Source organism: Lissotriton vulgaris, chromosome 4_1 (genome assembly GCF_964263255.1).
Source record: "Lissotriton vulgaris chromosome 4_1, aLisVul1.2, whole genome shotgun sequence".
NCBI lineage: Eukaryota > Metazoa > Chordata > Amphibia > Caudata > Salamandridae > Lissotriton > Lissotriton vulgaris.
In genome coordinates, this window is record NC_141691.1 from 395,371,096 (window position 1) to 395,387,625 (window position 16,530).

The window sequence follows — 16,530 nt, forward strand, 5'->3', positions numbered from 1 at the left end:
AGTCTTTTTCCCAGCATTCATCTATTGACACGTAACACACCTCTGACACACAGCTTCAGCCACTGCACGAAATCTCAGGTTATACAATACCTGTCTGAACACTCGCACCATCGCATCTCTTCCCAGATGCACTGCACCGTGAATCTGCCTTGTCATTGGGTTCGACAAGTCATCTGACAACACTGCTCTCCCATCACTTGAAACCTAAATGTCAACATCACCTTTCACACATCCTGACTTGATCCACACACTTTTCTCCTGTTCTGAAACCTGTTCCTGCAGGCACTTGAGTTCATCCCAAGTATCCGCCATGGCCATCATCATGTTGAACTTTGGGGCATATTATCAAGGGGGTTTATCTCTGCTTTTTTGGCTTTAAAAGCCAAGAAAGCGGAGATAAAATTATCTCCCTATTACCTAGCTGTCGCTAACACCAGTTAGCGAAAGCTAGTAGGAGATAGCGACCATCTTGGGCCCCACTTTTCATTTCTGTGATATTTATCACTAATGACATGCAAAGTGGGCGTGCCAAGATGTTAGCGACTGAAAACAGTCGCTAACATCGCTATATCCTATTACCAACTTTTGGGGATATTCGCGCTAAGCACGAATATCTCCTAAAGCTTACACCTGCCCTGAGCAGTTCTTAGCCATGTTATCCAATGGGAGGTGGATAACATGGCTAAGAGCATTAGCTCTGTAATGCATGAATATCGCTGACTTTTCAGCGATATTCATGCATTGCAGCGATTTTTATCGCATTTGCGATAAACCTTGGTAATACCAAGGTTTATTTGCTGTAAAAATCGCCGCAGCTCAGCTGTAAATTTTTGTCTCTAACCAAGCAATAGCGATAATTATCGCTATTGCTTGGTAATATGCCCTTTTGTTCTTTCTTGGCTCTCTCCTGTGTGTCTCTCAGTAAAGGTGCAACCTTGCTCGGCACAGAAACGTGCAACTTAGTCAGCGTATCGGTTTCCGAGTGAGACCAAATCCGTCCCCTCTCCATGAGCTGTGCATTTGACAACAGCAATTTCTCTTGGGCGCTGTAAGGCCTCTAAGAGCAGCCTCACAAACGCCCCATTCCTGATGGGTGATCCTGACGATGTCATGTAACCTCTCTGGGACCATAGCTGTCCGAAGTCATGCACAACACCAAATCCGTACTGGCTGTCAGTGTAAATGGTGATTCGAATCCGGTCAGCTGCCAAACAGGCGTGAGTCAGAGCAATAATTTCAGCTACCTGAGTGGAGTATACACCTTCGAGGCAAGCAGGTTTAACCACTCGCGTGATGGTGCATACAGTAAATGCTGCTCTCAACTTACCGACACTGTTCCGTATACATGAACCATCAACAAAGAAAATCTCATCAGGGTTCAGACAATGGTTTATCGACAATGTCTCAATGTGACTGAACTTTGCACCAAGCCGAGACCTGACAGTCATGGTCCACACAATTTTCATCAAGGGTGTTTGGTAACCGCATCAAGGTAGCAGGATTCAAAACAGAACACCTCCTAAGAGTCACATTCTCTGCAGCAAGAATACCTTGCTTGTAGTATGTGAACCTATTATTGGTCAGGTGCTGTTTCTTGGTCCTTGTCATCAACAATTCAACAGAATGCGGTACATAAACAATCAATGAAGGACCCATGACAATGCTTTCACATCTTTCAATGCTGACACCCGTTGCAGCAACGGATTTGAGACATCCGAGCAACCCCGAAGCTACTGGATCTAAAGCAGCTGAGAGATAGGCAACTGGTCTATGGAAACCTCCATGATCTTGGGTTAAGACTGACAATGCACAACCCTCTCGTTCACAATAGAATAATGAAAAAAGGCTTGTTGTATTCAGGCATTCCCAGTTCCGGAGCACGACAAAGGTCCTCTCGCAACTCTAGGAACGCCGCCATACAGTCATTGTCCCATGGTACAGGATCACTCACTTCCTTGCATGTCAGTCTCTGTAAATGTTTCGCCTTCAGTGAGAAGTTGGGAACCCACTGGCGACAATAGCCAACCATCCCTAGAAACATCCTGACTTCCCTCTGTGTGGAAGGCACAGTCATGCTCATGATTGCCTCAATTCTGTCAGATGACACCTTCCTTTTGCCTTTTTCTATTTGATGACCCAAGTATTGCACCTCATTCAAACAGTACTGTAGCTTATTTAGCGACACCTTGTGTCCATTTTCGGCCAAATGATTCAATAAGGCGATTGTGTCAATCCTGCACGCATCCTCAGTTTTTGACGCGATAAGGAGGTCTTCTATGTATTGCACAAGAACGGAATTCTGCAGCAATACAAGACTCTCCGGATTCTTTTTCAAGATCTGATTAAAAATTGATGGACTCTCTATATACCCTTGAAGGATACGACACCACGTTAACACACGGTTTTCCAGCTTCAAAGCAAAAAGATACTGGCTTTCCTTATGTAACGGTAGCGAAAAGAATGCTTGACAAAGATCAATCACAGTGAACAACTCTGCTTCACATGGGATCTGAAACAAAATCACTGATGGATTCGGTATCATCAGGCAACATGGAACAACTATATTGTTGACCTTTCTCAGGTCTTGCACAATCCTGAATTTCCCACTCGGTTTCTGCTATCCCATAATAGGCGAGTTGCATGGACAGCCCATTATCTCCTTCAGGATCCCCTGCTTAATCATGGAATTGATCACAGGTTTTATCCCTGCAACCGTTTCTGGTGCCAGATTATACTGGGGCATTCTTGGGAATTCAATCTTCTGCTTAACCTGAATTTTGACTGGCTCAACTCCTTTGATTAATCCTATATCTTCCCCTGTAAAGTCCCACACCTTTTGCGAGACTGAATCTGTAAAATCAAGTGGAAGCTCATCCACTGTCACTACAGGGTACATCTCTACGCATAAGTGCTGATTTGCAACTTTAAAGGTGGCACCATCGTCATTGGTTTTCAATTCCACTTCCTGAGAGGTGCAATAGTTTGTGTAATTGAGCTTGCACAGAAGATCTCTTCCTAACAGACAGACAGGACTTGAGTCGCACACCAAAAATTGATGCCTGTTGCGGAAAGTTCCTATTCTCACAGGAATCGGTTCAGTCAATGGATTTGTCATTTTCTTGTTTGCAACGCCTGCAACTTGGATTGACTGTCCCGAGAGGGTTAGGTTGGGAACTACTGCAGATCTCACAGAAGAGCTAGTAGCACCAGTATCAACCAGAAAGGTGGAAGGGTGACCATCAACATCAGCTTCTACAAACGGTCCCCTCTGGTCTACCTCCAAGACTGCCGCAAGAGTGCAGTCTTCCTCCCCCCTCGGGCACCATCATAACAACGGGTCTGAGTAGTACTCATCATTTCCATCAAAAAGAGGCATCTGCTGGTACATCTGAGTCAACCATGTAATCGCTTGCTCATACTTTTTCATGACAATTCATGATGGACCATTCATGATAGCATCCCTGTCCAGTTCTGAAGGAGGCCACTCAATCACAATTTTACAAGCTGCCCATAGATCACTTAGGACTACTATATCAAAAGGTTTATTCAAATCGATCCATAACACTTTCGAAATTTTGACAAACCGCTCAACCTGCTTGTACCACTCTAATGGACTCTCCCTCAGCTCAGGGAAATCATTTGTGAATGCTGCCAAATCATCTCTACTCCAAGGCACATTCTTCTTGTACTTCTCGTAACAGGTAGGTCCCTATTTCTGACGTTGTCCCTCCCGGAGGAGGTACCTCTGCCACACTCTTCCTGGTACTCTTTTTCTTGGACCATCTTTCTTCCCACTTGTCAAGTCTGTTCCATGCTCGTATCCCTATGATCAGTTGTCTAATAGGAGTCTTTAACCCAATTACCCTCTTTTTGTCCAAATCTTGGTCACTGTACTGCAACCTGTGATTACCTTGTAAGATCTTCGTTTTAGACAGATCCACCTCACATCTGTTTGCCAATTCAGTTAGTTTCTCATGTGCCGACCTTGCTGTGCAAGTCACATCCTTTGCCACAAACAGCAATTCATCTGGGTCGTAACGTTCCACTCTTTCCAGTGGTAAATTTCCCTCAACGATCTCATCTACCTCTGCTTTTAACCGTGTCACATCTAACCTCTTTGCCTTTATTGCTGCTTTCAGTGTACCTCGACTTGATGTGCAACTCGACTCCCTACAATCGCTATCCTGTTCTCTGCACCTATTCACTTCAGGTGTATCTCTAACACCCATCCTGTTCTCTGCATTCCCATGATCCCAATCCTCCCTTGCCATGACACTCTGATTCCCTTTGGATGAATCCCACATCCTCAGGTCTGATCTTAATTCAGCAAAGGATTTCAGTCTTGGCCCTCTCAGATCCATTGGTCCCCTGGACGAGTCTGCCGTAGCTGGCAATGGCGTACTCGATCACACCGGTATATAAGCCAATCTGCTCACCACACTATTCCCTCCTATGCTAGATCTCCCTTCAGGCTCCAGTCTGGGATGTATTTCCACTCCTCACCTAATCTGGATCATACATCGACACTATAGGACCAATGGTAACCGGCACCGTAAGGGCATCTGGTAACCTCCTAGTATCTGTGTTCTCTGGATTCTGCGTTCCCATCAATCCTACAGAGAGTTTCCCCGCAACCTGCCAACTCAGCGGAGCCTGCAATTCTCTGGCTTCCTCCAGCCGGGCTGATTTCCCCCTCTGACTCTGGGTTGTATGGAGGTGGTCTCTCAGATAGCAGCCTTTCTATCAAGCTATCACCTGTATCACTGTCATCTTCATCTTCAACCTTCTTCTGGGTGTTCCCTTCCTTGATTATCAGTGGGAACAACTTATCCCCCTCGATTGTTTGTACTCTCCATCTTTTCTCCAAGGCATCCCACCTTGCATCTTGAAATGCCCTAACCGACCTTTTCACTCTTTCTTGTCTCCTGTCCCTGTTTCATTTGTGTGCCACCCTAATCCATGCATGTTGTGCCTCAAACTGTGTTGGTCTAGCTAAAGGTTTTAAAAGAAGCCATAATCATATGCAACTGGTATAACACTTCCAAACTAAAGGTTCCATACTTGGGAAAGGTCAACTCCTCATTTCCCTCTGTCATTTTGCACCAATTTTCAAACCAAAGTATAGAATGTAAATCCACATTCGTGGCCATTTAATGAGCTGGGGTGCCCTCGGGCGGAGCCTCTTCTCCTCCCTGAGTAGCCACCCTCTTTTCTCTTCTACACAAATCTCGCAAAAATGTAAAACATTTGATGAGGAAACTAGCGTTTGTCCTTTTGCAGCGCTCTTTTCACTCCCTGATGACAATTCACCAATACCAGCGTGACTTCACACCAACCGCCCTATCGCAGCGCGGCACCTTTTGACGTCACTTTCCTCCGCTAGCGGCAGCTCCTCTCCTTTACAATTCGTCTCTCACCCACTCATGCGTCCCATTCATACGCTGAAATACCTGTCTGTCCACGAAACGACCGGACAAGTTACTTCTCTGACTGTACATCCACAGTCTCGTGTAATTGTCTACCTCAATCTGGCAACTGTCTGTCCAAAAAACGACCGGACAATCACCTCAGCTGATAGGTTACAATTGCACAATGTTCCACATACAGCAACCCACGACCAGCGTCAGTAACTCACGCACTCACACATTCGCTCCCCCAATCTCAGTCCAGGCAGTCAATGGTACCTCACGACTCCCTTCACAATGGTCGACAATTACTCTGGGTGTCTACACTACACTACAACCACTTAAGCTACTTGTCGAGCCTAAGGTTTTCCCTGGTTGCGCGCACTCACAGTCTGATCTCGCAATCACACAACAGTCATTCCAACTCCGCAAGACATCAAAACATTTAAACACCGTAATCTAACAACACTTGAACCTATTGATACTCACTCTCCCACGAACTGCTGCTTTCACCGCACCGTCACTTTCTGTCGGTTTCCATGAAATGCCATCTTCCGCTGACAATCCGCTGGGCAATCATCACCTGAATTCTATGGGGCTCGGGAAAATTTTATCCTAATCTAGGACTAACCTGGTAGATCTCCCCTTACTCTCAAGACTAACCATCCTCTGCAGCTACCAATTGTTGCAGCCAGATTCTAATCTAGATTTTCCTCTTTCCAATCTTTAGAATCCTTGGTCGACTGGACCGTCTGGTCTGCTAAGAAGTGTGAAGGGAAGAACATCAGGTTCATAATAACTTTATATAAGTCCAACTAATCCAAATCAAAGAACCACTGACTACTGAATAACATTTTAGGGGTTTATTACAAAGCCAAATATAACTGAACATACAGGAACCTCAGCAAGAGGTTGAGAAAATAAACAGGCGCTAATACGAACATAAATCCTACGCAAAAGTCTCAGACGATTTAAGATAATGTCTAAGGTTATCTCTAAAAGCATCAGGCAAATGATGACAGTCCCTGCTTGAAGCCTTGACTGCATTCGTTCAAAGGAAAGAAAAGAAAGTTAGTCTGTCCCTACACTAACACTAAAGTGGCATCTCTACTTAGCATCCCTCCCAGGCAAGAGAAAAGGCGTCAGCAGTGAAGACTTCCTCAGAAGTACACTCACTTTCCATAGGTAAGTAGCCTAAGCTACAGAGCTCGTTCTAAGATGCTCCTTCTATTTTCCTGCCCTTCTCCTGCTATTCTTCCGCTATTCTGATCTCCTCTCATGAGGCACTGTCCCTAATACAAAATCCCCAAAACGTTAAACACGCCCTAAACACACTCCTTGGGCAGGTCTTCATGCTTGTAATTTTCCACCGAAAGTCCAATTTCATCCAAAAGCCATTGGTGTGTCCTTGGGTCCCAGGCCCCTTCTCCGCCAAAAGTATCATCTTCACATTCCAATGCCCTCCCACATCACTCGCCTACCATCCTAGATCCTAAAACAAAAGGTTATTCTGCCTAACTAAACGTGTGTCCTTGCACCTGCAACAGAAAGCCTGTGAACAAATTGGCCTTGTACACACACAGATCTGCAATACAAAATTCGACTTGGAAAAGAAGCCTCCCCAAGGAAAAATACATTTTCAGGCCTACAGTCTCTCGACAACCTAAGAAACCCCAGTTAGGCCTGTTATTAATGCTTTCATACAATCAGGCCTTTACACATTTTTTTTTTTGAAGTTCAAAAAATCTTTATTAGTGTACATACGTAAAGACACAGCCAATCGCCTACAACCCTGGGGCCGGCTGCGTATTTTCATTCACCTGTATCTGAAGTTACATAGCCTTTCAGCCGTCAACCCATGGGTCCGGTGGCGACTCCGAGTTAAGTATATTAGGCACGTCTCTAGAACAGTATCTTTCCAGTATAAAGCAGTGGTAGAGAACTTCATTTTCATAACAGCCCACGGTTGTGTGGGAAAGGTAAAACAAACACAACAAGAGACAATAAAGCCAGAACATTTCTGCATTCTTCGTCTATGAGTGTGTGTCATGATCAATGAAACTCATAGTGACATTAGGTCTTGTCTGCCAATGGGCACCATTGTAGGCATATTCCTAGACTTGGATATCAGTAGTCAGGTGAGGAAAATATTAACACCTAGTGCTCTGTGCCTGTGTCGGCGGTTTGCAAGAAATCTGTCAGATAGCACCAGTAATCTTTAGGACGTGACTTGGCTGGCAGTTCTTCTTCGTAGGTAAGTAGTCTATCCCTGCAATAGGCCATATCTGTCAGCCATTGCTTAGGAGTCGGTGCAGTTTTGCCCCCCCAACATTTAGATACTTGCCGCTTGGCGATTAAGAGGGCAACTGCACAAAATGTACGCTTCACAGCCTTGACATTCGACAATATACCCAACAGGCACACCTTCATGGAGCAATCAATGCCCACACCCACCATAGCACTCAGTGTATCCGTTACTTTCACCCAATAGTCTTGGATTTTGACGCAGTGCCATGCTAAATGGGCAAAATCAGCCTCCTGGGCTCTGCACCTCTTACAGTTGGCGTCCTCCCACAGCCCATATTTATGTAATTTCAAGGGCGTATGGTACGTTTGGTGCAAATATTTTAAATGTGTGATGCATAAGTTGCCATTAGGTGTTAGTAGTTTGAGTAGTGTGCACGCTGCAGACCAATCTACCTCCGATAGCACCTCTGGTAGAATCTCATTCCAACGCTGCATTGCTTTAAGTGAGGTATATGGGATTTCACTTTGGGCTGCTGTGTACAGTCATGATACTAGGTGTGAAGTGTTGGACAATGTCAGAATTAGTTGCAGTGTTTGTAAGCTGGGCGGTTCTGCTGGGTAATATGGGTGCAAATCCTGGATCGCCCTCTGCAACCTATAATAAGTGAAACGAAACAGCAGTGTGGGGTTGCTGATGTAGGATAATTCATCCAGTTGACGAAATGTCCCATCATTATATAGATCTCCGAATGTGTCTTCCCCGACACGTCTCAGAAGGTCCCTACCGACCTTTTCAGTGGTCACTGAAATCTCCGGGTGATGTTGAAGTGGGAGTGCAGGTGCATACAGTGGCAACTTGTGTGCCAGTCGTCCCAGTGTACGCCATGCATGCGTGGTGGTGTCTATAGTGTTGATATCCGCTGAGTGTAATGGCGGTCGCTTGGGTGTGATAATTGCAGTTAATGGTATCGGAAAAGCATCTCCTTCCTCGACCGCTGTATGCGTGAGATAGGGGGTGGGATGGTACCAGTGTGCCGCATATTGCGCTTGTGCGCACAGATAGTAGAGGAAGAAGTCTGGGACACAAAATCCTCCCTTTTCGTAGGGTAACATCAATGTGCATAGTTCTATGCGTGCTTGTTTGCCTGCCCAGATTAATTTCAATACCAAGGAGGTTATGTGTTTGAATACCGCCTTCGACAGTGGTATCGGTATGTTATTAAATAAATACAAGAATTTAGGGAGGACATTCATCTTTACTATTGCGATACGATCCGCTAACGATAATGAGAGTTAGATCCATCGACTGACCTTCTCCTCTAGCTCAGAAAGTACCCTGTCATAGTTAGTAAGTATAACTTCCTCAGGGTCTCGGCTGTACCAGATCCCCAGATACCTAGTGGGTTCTGTCTGCCAGCCGAGTGGAAAGTCCGGGACATGGGGTGTCGTGGTATCAGTAAGGGGAATAATTAAAGATTTGTCCCAATTAATTTGTAGCCCAGAATGTCGACCAAATTTGACATACTCTCTCAGCAGTGGACTTAGAGTTTGGCCAGGATCGCAGACGTATAAAAGCATATCGTCTGCATATAGGGATATATGCAATGGTCGCCCAGGGAAGTGGAGTGCTGAGTGATTGTGGGTCTGTCGAATGATGCAGGCCAGAGGTTCAAGGGCAAGGGCAAATAGCAACGGGGACAGCGGGCAGCCTTGCCTCGTGCCTCGTGCTATGTGAAAGGGTTCTGATATGAAGCCATTCACCCGAACCCTCGCCACCGGATTTGTGTATAATAATGTTACCCAAGTTATGAACCGTATAGGAAATCCCATGCGGTGCAGTATCATTTGCAGATATGACCACTGAATGGAATCGAAGGCTTTGGCTGCATCTAACATCACCGCCGCTGCCTTGGTGTGGGGATCCAAATAGTGAGCAAGCGCAAATAGGGTTCTTGTGTTATGTGATGTGGCTCTCGTTGGTATGAACCCAGCCTGGTCGGGTAGGATTAAATTTGTCATCAATGGATGCAATCGACTCGCCAGGAGTTTGGCCAGTATTTTTGAGTCTACGTTAAGTAAAGATAAAGACCGGTATGACTCGCATAATTCCGGATCTTTACCAGGTTTCAGGAGAGTGATCAGTACGGCCTCACGCAGTGAAGGGGGTAGTGTTGCTTGATCGAATGCATCACCGTACATGGCTACGAGATGAGGGGCTAGGAGGTCTGCATACGTTTTGTAAAACTCGCAAGTGTACCCATCAGGCCCAGGTGCTTTTTCATTAGGAAGGGAGTGGATGACTGCAGTCACTTCCTCTGCCGTATGGGTTGTGCTAAGTATTACCTTTGGCGATCGGATAACCACGCGATGGCGATGTCATGCAGATAGTGAAAAGTGTCCTATGGGGGCGCTGCCTGTTGGGATTTATATAGGGTCTCATAGTTATGTACAAAACTGCGCAGTATTCCCTCAGGTTGAGTGTGTAGTGTACCTGTCTCATATCGCACTTGCATTATGGTTTGAGGGCCTTTTCCTTCACATATTTTCCGTGCCAGCACACTACCCGGCCTCCCCACTTCACCAAACTGCCTGGCAAACGGTCTTTTGGTTATATATTTCAGTTCATCCGCCGCATAGGACTAATGTTCGGTATAAACCTGCCTGATCTCACCCAGCAATGCAATATCACCTGTGCTTTCATATTCCATTTCCAACTCCTTCATTCTGTTTTCTAGCCGAGTAATCTGAGCTCTAATATCTCTCAGGATCCCTATAGTGGTACTCATGCACACTCCTCTCAGCGTGACCTTGAACGCCTCCCAAAGTGTACCAGGGTTTTCAACTGAATTAACTTTTATTTGGAAGAACTCCATAATGGCTGTCGAGATGGCCTCCGCATATAACGGATCTAATAAAGCCTTCGCATTAAATCTCCAACTGAAAGGAGGGGGTGTGTAATGAGGTAGTCGCAGTGTTAATAGAATCGGATTGTGGTCAGACAAAGTTCTGGGTAGCGTGTTGATCGTCGTGGTCCACAATACAACGTTGTCTGACCCCAACCAATAATCTATCCTAAACCAACTGCCATGCGACATGTTAACGTGCGTTGCACTCGATGCAGCTGGATGTTTTACCCTCCATATATCCTTGAGAGACAATTCCACCATGATGTCACACACTTTTCCCCTCGCTCTTCTATGAGGTTCTGAGGACTCCGAAGAGCGATCCAGAGCATTATTTAGTGCTATGTTGAAATCCCCACCCCAAATGATATTCGTGTCGGCGAAGTCAAGCAAATGGGACCATATCTCTAGAAAAAACTCAGGGGAGACGACATTCAGCCCATACACATTTACCAAGGTTATACACTGTCCTCGCCGCATAACCGAAACAATCATATATCTACCTTGCGTGTCCAGGATTGTGCGGTCAATTTTGTAATTGATGCCCTTCTTTATTAATATCATAACATCTCTTGAGTAAGACGAATATTCAGCAGAGTGCCTAGATTCCGCCCATCTCGCCCCAAAGTTCCTGCATGTGTGTGGAGCAATATGAGTTTCCTGCAACATCGCTATATCCACATGATGCCTGTCTAGGCTAGCGAATATTTGTCTAATTTTCTTGGGATTTGTAAATCCCCTCACATTCCACGTTAAAAGGTGTAGACTGTTTTTACACAATTTACCAGTCCAAGGTTACCATATACATTTGGTCACATTTCCACATAGTCACATATGACCTAGTAAAGTTTGACATAGCCCTGGTAGACTTTGACCCATGTATATGCGTCACACAATGGAGGTCAGCAATGCATCTTAAGTGTCCTGGCAGTACCATAAAACGTAAACCCCAACTTACCCCAATCCCACCCACTCCAGCATCCCAATTGTATCGAAGCCATGTTTCCCTTTGAACATCAACAAGGAACATAACTGTTTGGGGACCACCCATTTAGAGGTCCACCGAGGGTACACTACACCGCCCCAGTAGAAAGGACGGGGGCAGCTGGATAAGTAATTTGCAGATCACACATGGAACAGATTTCAGTAGTAGCAAGAAGTGGTCCTTCACCTATTAATGTTGAAGAGTTCTGTCTCAAAGCAGGAGGGAGCGGTGCTTGTTTAAGTCGCCTTTTACAGTGCCTAACTTGAGCCCTACCCTCCCAGATTTGGCACCAATGTGAGCATTGCGTGACACCCAGCTTATAAGACAGGTGATGTATATTGCAGCCCAGGCAGTGGCTCAGCAATACAACAGTGCAGCAACTACAGGTCTCCTTATATCTCCAACAGTCATTGCACAATGCCTTGCCAGTGACCAGGCCACAGGACAAATCAGCGACAGAGTAGATCCATGGAGCCCTCGAGGTACACAGTATTAGTGCATTTTGCGCTAAGAGCTCTTACCTTCAGTCCGAGTCTGATTGTCTGTCTCTCTGTTCCCCTCTCTTACCCTTGTTCGCAATTTTCTTGACGAAATCCAGAGCAGCTTTGGGGGTGGCTAGGAACACTGGTTTGTCCTCCTATGGTATTTTCAGACGTGCTGGGTACAGCATAGCATAGGGTATGTGTAAATCACGAAGCTTAGCCTTGACATCGTTAAATTCCCTTCTAGCCTGCTGCACTGCGACTGTGTAATCTGGGTAGAACTCCAGTTTGTTTCCTTGAAGATGGATATCCCCTTTTTCACGTGTCAGCCTCAGAATCTGGTCGCGATCCCTATAGTTTAGAACTCGTGCCACTATCGGCCGCGGTGCAGTACCAGGCGGCGGTCTCGGGGCCAAAGATCGATGCGCTCTTTCAATGATAAAGATGGGGAAACTGCATTCTCACCAAATATATCCTTACATAGTTGTTCAACATTGATCTCAATGCGGCCCGTGTTGGTGGATTCCGGCAGGCCAGCTATGCATATATTATTGCGATGTGATTGTCCTTCCAACTCCTCCGCCTTCGCTTTGATCACATCCAGAACCTTCTCCATCCCTGCGCATTTGGCTGTTGTTGTTTTAAATTGATCCTCCACATTTGATATTCGGGTTTCTGCTGTATCTAGTCTCTTACCCTGTTTGTCAAGTTTGGCAGCCATGGTGTCCATTCGCCCTGTTAGGGCGTCGAGTTTGACATTGATTTCTTGAAGGTTCGCTTGTATGGCTGTAAGAATACTCTCCAGGTGGCCACCTGCTGCAGAGTTGGCTGCTTGGTCGTCTTCCGTGGGCTCACTCTGACCCTTTGGCGGTTTACGCGCTTCGAAGGTGAGTTTGGGCTGTTGCCTGTCTTGTTTACCAATGGTTATTGGCAGAGTAGCTGTTTTATTCCCCAAAAAAGAAATTGCAGCCGTAGTACAGGAGTAAGTTGTAGTGTTGACAGAGCACCAAAATGCGGCATCCAGAACGCACGTGGCCCTGGAGTGCCGAGACTAAGAGGCCTGAATTTGTTGTCGTGGGTCACAGTTCCTCAGTGCGGCAAATCCGTAAGTACACGCGTCAGCGTGATTCCTGGTATAGAAACGTGTTGGTGAGCGATTGAGGGTTGTCTGCCCGGGTAACGACTATTACAGTCAGCATTTAGTCACAGTGGACACTGCAGGGATCCCTGGAGGGATTCGCCACCTCGGAGCTCCCCCCTCCTCCCTACACATTGATGTCGGCGCACTGCGTGACTGGCCGGTGGGACGTCTCTGGGCGACTGAACGCAGAGGAGCGCTGGAGAATCAGGATCCGCAGTACGCCACCCTCGATGCAAGACAGTGGCAAAAGCGTACTTCACCCGTGGCATGGAGCTGGCATGTTAGGCGGACAGGTACCAACCTCACCACGCGTCCATGTGCACGGTTGCGAGGGCGCCGCCATTTTGACCCTCCATCCCCAGGCTCAGTGCGTGGTTGCTCAGAACCGGAGTGAGAGGGCTGGGAAAAGCAGATGTCACCCAGCACGCAGTATGAACAGGTACGGAGGTGCACGGGCCGTGGGAGCAGTTGGGACAATCTGTACACCAGACGGCAGGCATAGAGGTTGAGTGCTTAGTCCGTCAGTAGCCACTCGGCGATGTGGGCGCCGCCATTTTGAGTCACGGAGCTCGCTCGCATAAAGTTACCCAAATACGCTCCGCAAGCGAGAGCAAACACACTCTGTTACAAGCAATCACTCGTACCTTCCGTCCGGCATAGGAGCTCCGAAAGTGGCACTACCTGCGTTATTCACTGGCCCCGGCAGGTCACTGCGCTCCTCCCCGAACTGGCCGAGGTTTCTGCCGCCATGTTGCTCCGCCACAGCCGCTATGTCCACGTAGTTATTTTAGTGGTTAGCATGTCTTTACCAGCGCCGATCGATACTCCTGGCATGCAGCACTTCTTCCCATCAGCAAATTTATATTTCATTCCCGTCGGCGATCTGTTTATGCCATTATTTTTGCTATGAGTCCAACTGCCCGGCGGAGCCGCTCACTTAAGCAGCAGTCACGCTGTGCGCCCCCTAGCGCCTCAGGCCTTTACACATTTAAACACAATTCTAAACTACATTATGAACGTTACATTCAAAATCATGTTAATGCATTACAATTTACTCATGAATAAGCAAACCTACATGTGCAACTTTTAACATTGTGCACGTTTAAACCTAATGCAGCATCTTATATGTGAAGCAATCATTTCTACATTACTTAAAGCACTTTCTCATGTTAACTCTTCATTAGTTTACAAACAATATAAATACTTCTAAACATTCGAACATAATTGGATTAATTACTACGTTTCTAATGATCACACATTAATGCAGTCCTCTAAATGTGCAGGTGCTAACTACCCATGATTATGACGCACCCCTAAAATTTTTAGAATAACATGGCGCTCTATCAATACCTTCCTGTGAGAGAGTGTGTGAATCGCAAATTATCCCGCCAGGAGTTCGAGACAATTGCTTTGCAATTCCAACTCCTGAAGAGACCATCTGCCCCCTGTTGCAACTTCCCGTAGCGGGCTCCCCAACCCGTCCTGCTGCCATGACCAGCTCTGGGTGAGATCCGAAGATTGCCCGACCATTCCAAGCATCCACGTGGGTTAACCACCATTGAATCTCTGCTCGGACTTAATCTGATCAGGGAACCTGATCCGAATAAGAGAGGTCCTTCTGGAGGTGTCTGATCTTGAGACCCTGAAGCGCTTGATAATGCCACGGTCCTGGAAATATCGCCTGTATGGAGGAGGCTAACAGGCACACCGCCCGTAAGGACATCAACTGTGTATCTAAAGTATTCCTCAATTCTCTCTTCAAATCTCTCAGCTTTTGTTTGGGCAACTGTAGCTGGGCTATCTGGGAAATGATTACAAACCCCAAGAACTCCAACGACTGCGTTGGAAGTAGGATCAACTTTGATTTGTTTATGACAAAGCCCGGACTCTCTAACAATGTCATCGTTATTTGTATCACTAGGTGAGCAGAGGGAGCCAAGATCAGCATGTCGTCGAGGTAAACTATTAGGCGTATACCCTACTCCCGGAGGTGTGCGATCACCGGCTTCAATAACTTGGTCAAACACCAAGGAGCAGAGGAAAGACCAGAAGGCAGGACCAAGTATTCCAGGCGCCTGCAGTGCCATTGAAACTGCAGGAACCTGCGATGGGAGGGAAAATAGGAACCTCAGATATGCGTCTTTGAGATCGAGACGGACCAACCAATCCGCTTGCTTGAGGATGTCCACTAGAAGATGGATCCCTCCATCTTTAAGTGACGGTACAGTAAAAAATAATTGAAATATTTCAGGTTCAGCACCAGCCTGTAACTGCCGCCCTTCTTTTGGACCAGAAAGATGTTGCTGCAGAAACTAACAGGCTCCCCTACCTCGCAATAGGCAACTGTGTGTTTCTCCAGCAAGACGTCTATTTTGTGATCCATAAAAAGCTTGTCTTGTTGGGAAAAATACAGATGGGTTGGTGGGACTCCTTGCCGGGGTGTTTGAAAGAAATCTATTTAAAACCCTGCACTGTCTGAAGGACCCAAGTGTCTTGAGTATTAGCATGCCAATTGTGAAAGAAGTGGCGAATCTGACCTCCCAGAGGATATAAAGACAGAGACAGTGGGTTTACCTGCTGTAATTTGAGGTTGGGAGTTCCCTCTGTGACCTCCTCAATGGAAGCGTTGACGGCTAAAACGTCCTGTGGGGTAAAACGTGCTGCCTCTGGTGGGGTCCTGATAGTCTCCTTGACCCCAGCTGTAACACCTCTGGAAGGGCCTTGCTGGTATTGGCGGCCTGGCGAGCAGCCCCTGCCTCGTACGTCCCGTCCAAAAAGGCCCACGAGGAACACCCACTTGATATTTGCTTGGGCCTTGTCTAAAGAGGTGAAAGTCCCCACATGCTTGGAGACGTCTTTTACAAATCGCTGTCCGAAAAGTAAGCCGTCTGCCAAGGCACCCCGGTTCTGCCAATGCCAGCTCTGTTAAAATAGTGTCCATAACCATCAGGAGGGATTTTCTGCGCTCAGAAGAAATGGCGCCATTTGCGTTATCCAAGAAGCAGATGGCAAGCTGCGTCCACCCAGCGAGAATATCCAGATCAATCGGATCTCCAGACTCCTTGGCTACTAGAGCCAATTCCAGGATCTTCAACAAGGGGCAGATGGTGTCTTGCAATTTATCCTGGCACCCTCGCCAGGCTTTATCGATGCCTTTCTTGGGATCCTTCTGAAATTTTTTCAGGAAGGCAAACATATTAGGATCAATATCAGGTGTCTCCGTGACTTTGTCAGGCACATCTGGGCGAGGGCATTTCGACCGCAGCCAGTTCCTGACCTCCCTATCAAAACTGCGCCGCAGATTTTGGTGAATGTAATCGGTCACCTGCGGAGGAGCGGCTCAATCGGATGACCTCGGGTGCACTAT